Here is a 6,578-nt window from a genome sequence, read left to right on the forward strand (position 1 = left end):
CTCGGTCAACTCGCTCGACTTGGCTAGAAAAAGCTCGACTCGAAACTAAGTTCGATCTGAGCCGAGCCGTTTTTTACAGCTCGAAAATGAGTTTGAGCCAAGTTCGAGCTGACCCCATCTCGACTCGACTTAGATTAATACTCAGATCGACTTGGATATATATATATATATATATATATATATATATATATATATATATATATATATATATATATATATATATATATATATATATATATATATATATCAAAGTTAAAACTTAAAAATAAAAACCCTAAAATCCTTTCCCATTCCCCCCTTTTCCAAATACACCTGCTCGACCTCAGCACCCTCTCTCTGCCCTGGCCCCTGCTCGTCCCGACCTATGCTCGAGTCCCCAACCCTCTCTCCCTGCTCGTCCCGACCTATGCCCGAGTCCCCAACCCTCTCTCCCTGCTCGTCCCTCTCCCTGCTCGTACCCGACCTCTGCCTCGATCGTCTCACCGTCCGACCAGCGACCAGCAGAGGCTCTTTTGTAGCGAGATGGCAGGATTTTTCACCATCCGATGTCTGATTTTTTGCTGTCTTCTCCCGCTAGGAAGATCTGTAGACTAGTGAGTTTCAGATTTTCTTCTTAATTTTTTTCTCTTGAAATTTGCGTTCCTGTTTTTTATTTTTGGTTGGATTTTGTGGAGATGTTATTGTATGATGTTCCTTGTTGTTGTTGTTGTTTTGATTTTTGGCGAGAACTCGGCTCGAAAGCTCGAAGCTCGAAACTGGCTCGAACTGGTCCGATTGCTGAGCGAGCCGAGCTCGAGCTGGAGATGCCGGCTCGGTTATCGAGCCGAGCTGAGCTTGAGCTGGGTGTGCCTGGTGACCAAGTTGAGCCGAGCTGAGGCCAGCTCAACTCGATTCGGCTCTATGTACAGCCGTACCCATTCTCCAAATGTTTTTGTTAGTGTCACCCATATGAATCACAAATAGTCCTGATTTTTGGGCTCAATACTATATTCTAGGTGTGTCATCTAATGATTTCATATAATCTTCATAGTGGACCTATAAAGTTTAAGGGTAGATATCTCTTTTCTAATTTATTTCCCTTCATGTGGCCCATATGAATCAAATTTAGCTTGATTATTTGGCCCTACACCTAACGTGAGATTACATATCAAGTAGTCAAAGTGAATTTCAGTGTCCCTCTCCTAAGTGTTCCAAAGAATGGGTGTTTAAAAGAATAAAAATAAAAATAAATCAATAGTGTGTATGTGAGATCCACTCCAACATTAGATATTTCATCCTTTGTTAGGCCGAAAGTTTAAAAAATTAAGCCGATTTGTGACCTAAGTGTAAGCCATACCAAAGGAAATAGTTGAGAGAGAGACAATCACCCTTAATTTTTACTAGTCCTACCAAGATGATTATATGAAATACTCCAACCGTTAGGTATGATACGAGAATTTAGGCCTGGAGCCCAAAAGTCAAGCCCATCCATAATTCATGTGGCTCACACCAAGAAAAACCATTTAAAGGGCAAACATTATCTCATACATTGTTTTCAATTTTATAGTCCACCTGAATCACAATGGAGTTGGGTTTTGGTCCCTGTGCTTAAAAGGGGGTGACACACTAGGTGGTCAAGGTCGGCTTCACACAAACATCACAATAGGGTCCACCTGAGCCACCATCCCTTTGCTCGCATGGGCCAACCAAAAGGAACGAAAGGTACTCGAATGATACTTAGATAAACGAGGTAACTCATTAAAAACCTTTTTGAAAATGTACCAAAATGTAAATTCTATATTAGTAATTATTGTGAGATGTCTTCAACCTGTACATGGAACATGGGTTCGATTAATCGACCACCCTGATCGATCAATCAAGTGAACCTCGAATTATACATATTGGTCTCTGGATAGTTTTGGACGGTCTCTATTGATCGAACTATCAGGTTGATCGATCTACGAATTCAGAAAAACCTAATTAACTCTCTCGACACTTTTGCACTTGTTTAATCAAATATACTCGATCGATCGATCGAGGACTGCTCGATCGATGTCAAATGATCCATCCATAAATCGACAGCGTTCGCGGTTCTACATAAGTATGCGATTTATTTCCTATTTCAATTGTAACGCTACATATATCGAGTGTAATCGAAATTAGAGTATTCTAAGACATCATAAAGGGTTCTATAGAGGAAAAGCAAAGGTTTTGGAGAGTTTCCAAAGAGTTCTAATTAGTATCAGTGCATCAATCTCTTATAATTTTGTTTTCATAATGAATCACTTTTGTTTTGTGCTATGGTTTTTTCTCGCAAGAATTTTCTACATAAAAAATCATGTGTACTTGTGCATATTTTATTTGTATTTGTTTTATTGTTGAGTGATTTGTATTAGGGTTTGCCTCCACGACTTCCCAAACAGTAATTAGGTTTTTTTTTTTTTGGGTAAAATCCCCTTATTTTCATGGTATGGATCGAAATGAATTATGTCCGTAGAATCCTTGTGGGTTGTGTCAGGCCGTGCCATACATGAAATGAAAGCTTTTGGGTGGCCTACATATTTATAGTATGGTCTACCAGATGATCTAATTGGCTTGATTTCTTGTTGGTTTGATCAATGCAAGTGGGATACACTCCAAGGAAAGGTTGGATGTCATAGGCAACCACATGAGTTCGACCGTAATCTTATCATTTATTCAATTTCAAGGAAAAAAACATTTTGAAAGCATGTTTTTGACGTAGTTCTAAAAAAAGGTTTCTACACCTGCTTTTTTGGTTACACTTAGTTTAGGTAATAACTCAGTGGGTGTCCTGACCATCGGGCCCACCTTGATGTATTTGTTGGATATCCACTCAGTCTAAAATGAAATAGATCCAAATCTCAGGTGGACTATACAAAACAGGAAACAGTATAACCTTATCATCTGGTTGGATGTATTTGTTGGATACCCACTAAGCTATTGCCCAAGACTCACCCAATCCCCACCATTGAATTTATATTTTGAGGATATGTTTAAAAGGGCACAGATTATTGTGACCGAGCCAGCCAGGTGGGTGCAGCCCTAATTGTGGGCCCACCTTGATGCATGTATTGTAAGTCCACGCCATCCATCTGTTTTGCCAACTAATCTCGAGGCATGGACTCGAAACTAAAGCAGATACAAAAATCTCAAGTGGAACGACACAGTAGGGATTGAATTCCCACCATTAAAAACTCCTTGAGGGCCACAAAAGTTTTTCAATTAGTTGATATTTGTATTATTTTTCTTAATCCACGTGTGTTATCTTAACAATAACTTGGATGACAAATAAACATTATGATAGACTCTAGAAAGTTTTTTATGATTGGCATTCAATAACTAACATTTCTTGTGGTGCGGTCCACCGGAGATTTTTATCTGCTTCATTTTTTGGATCACGCCAACATGGATATAAATTAAACACATACATCAAGGTGGGCCGCACCACTTGTTTGGATCTGGGTTCACGCATTCGGAAACAAACTAAACCCTTTACTCCAAGATGGGGAGCTGATTAGGTGCAGCCCGGCCTCACCCAAGACGTGTGGCCCTTACCATGGAGCCCACCTTGATGTATGTATTCTATATTCATGTTGACCATCCATTTCCTATATTATTTTAGGACATAAGTCCAAAATTGAAGCAAATCAAAATCTTAAGTGGACCATACTATAGGATAGAGTGATGATTGAACACACCACCGTTAAAAAATTCTAGGGTTACTCAAGTGTTTCTGTAATGTGTAGTTGCCATCCAACCTATTGATAACGTCATAGAAAACTAGATGAAGGTTAAACGATATATATATATATATATATATATATATATATATATGGAAAAGGTACTATGCGCTCGAGCGGATGGGAACGTCCCATGAGGTCGAGCTGTGTGGGCCCCACCGTGATGCGTTTCGAACATCTACCCCATCAGTCAGATGCACCATTCCATCATGGGCCTAGGTCTCAAAAATCAAGTCAATACATAACTTTTGTGGGCCACACCACATACAGAAGTTGAGAGGGGCCGTGCACCATTAAAACATTCATTATCATTTTTTGGGCCAACCGAGATGTGGTTTGAAAATCCAGCCCATCCATTATGTGTGTCCACTTGGAAGAGGTTTCAGACCAAGTTTCAAATGCATACAAATTTCAGGTGGGCCCTACCAGGTGCTTTTATATGTTTTTGGCATGTCTTCACATTTTTTTAGATAGTATGGCCCACCTGAGTTCCGTATACGGCTGATTTTTGGGATATCCAATAATTTAAAGGGAAACCATCAAATGCACGATGTTGATGGTCGACATGCATCACGGTGGGGCCACACAGCTCCACCTCGTGGGAGCTTATCGTGAGCTCGAGCGCATATATATATATCAGTTTAATTCAAAACTTTCCTAGCTCACTAGAAATTTTTAATGGTATATCATCGCTGTTTTCTTTAGTATCTGGATTTATTTCAATTTTAATCCCGTACCCTAAAATGAGCTGGAAAAAAAGAAGACCGGGTGAATATAAAATACATACATCAAGGTGGGCCCCACAGTAAGGGACGCACCTAATCCACTCCTTCCAAAATGAGTAGGCAATTGGGTCTTTGCATAACCGTGTCGTACAAGCCAACGGAAACTTCATGCAGATGACGTGTCACGCATCTTCTCTACGCCTAACATTGTCATATAGTGCCATTTTATCAAGAGGATATGAGGCAATGACAAGTGCGTCCCACGTGGCACCCCGACACGTATAATCTAATGTGAGGGATCACTAGATTGAAGTGGTGATTCATCGCACACGTACAAGAAATCTCGGCCACTCATGCACCAGTTTAAATGTAAGATGTTCACTCATTAAATGCGGGGCGTGTAGGTAGAAAATAGGCCATTAGTCGAATAGGCCACAGCACAGGGAATAATGGCGATGGGATGCCAACCTTAGGATTTTGTGGGGCAACGGGTATGAATATTTCATCTGACCCGTTCATCAGGTGTCAATCATCAGGACCAAGAAAAACCAAAATATCAGGCGAACGGACGTGGATTCGCTACTGACTGTGTGAGTAGCGAGGTTTGCTACTGAAGTGACGTCACTAAGTTCTTTGGGTCCCACCATGATGTATGTGTTATATCAACACCGTCCATCCATTTGTAGATATCATTTTAAGGCATGATCCAAAGAATGAGATAGATCCAAAGCTCAAGTGGACCATACCACAGAAAGCAGTGAAGACCGTAGATGCCTACTGTTGAAACCTTCCTATGGCCGCTATGATGTTTCTTTGAGATTCAATGTGTTTATAAGTTAATAAAGGCATGTAAGAAGGGAAAACATAAATATTAGGTTGATCGAAAACTTCAGTGGCCACCAAGTAGTTTTTAAAGGTAGCCATTCAATCTCCATTAATTTCTATTGTGGTGTCCACTTGAGCTTTGGATCTTACTCATTCTTTTGCTCATGCTCTTAAAATCATCTTTCCAAATGGATGAACGGTGTGGATACAACAAATGCATTATATTGGGGCCAACGGAACTTGGTGACCTCACATCATTACTGAATCTCGCTACTCATGCTGTCAGTAGCAAATTCGCCTCCTAGGCAAACCAAACCACTTAGAGTGCGGATTAGGTACAACTAGGGGTGTACATCGGGCTGAACCGAGTCGAACTGGCCTCAACCTTGCCTAGCCCTGGCCAACATGTCCAGCCCGAACTCGGCCTGGTCAGCAATTGGGCGAGTTCGGGCCAAGTTCGGGCCAGTTTCAGACCTGCTTCATCTACAAAGGGACCCACGATTTGGACGGCCTGGATTGCTGTAAATCTATGACACCTGTGAGGTGGATGAGTCACTGTCACTTCAAAGATGAGCGGTGAACTATCCCAGAAGTCGAGAGAGAGAGAGAGAGAGAGAGAAAGAGAGAGTTTTAGGGTTTAGGGTAGGGGTGGCGTTCTCACTTCTCTGTCTCAAATGGTTAGGGTAAGGATTTAGGATATATATATATATATATATATATATATATATATATATATATATATATATATATATATATATAAAAACGGCGGAGTCGGGCCAGGTCAAGTCGGGTTTCGAACCGAGTCGGGCCGAACTGGGACCTATTCGAACTCGGCCCAAACTCAGTTTCAAGCTGAAGAAAATGGCCCGTCCTGGACCAAACTCAGTTCTGGGTCAGGCCGAGTCGAGCTTTTTCGGGTCGAGTCGCGCGAGTTAACCGAGCTACCCCGGTTCATGTACAGCCCTAGGTACAACCCCCTCTAGGACCCGGCTAAATATATACGAACGGTCATGTCAGGGATATGTGGAGCTCTCTCTCTCTCTCTCTCTCTCTCTCTATATATATATATATATATATATATATATGTGTGTGTGTGTGTGTGTGTGTGTGTGTGTTTGTGTCACGCCCCAAACCCGAAAATCGGATTCACAGGAACCACGATCGCCGAGTACGGTGCCGACAGCCTCCGTAGTACCCCATTCTCGGCTCCTAACGTCCATACGCCAAATTCCGATCTTCGGATCCTACAAGGAGGATTTTTTTTTTTGTACATCTAACTCATAATAAG

This window comes from Magnolia sinica, chromosome 7 (assembly GCF_029962835.1).
Source record: "Magnolia sinica isolate HGM2019 chromosome 7, MsV1, whole genome shotgun sequence".
Taxonomy (NCBI): Eukaryota; Viridiplantae; Streptophyta; class Magnoliopsida; order Magnoliales; family Magnoliaceae; genus Magnolia; species Magnolia sinica.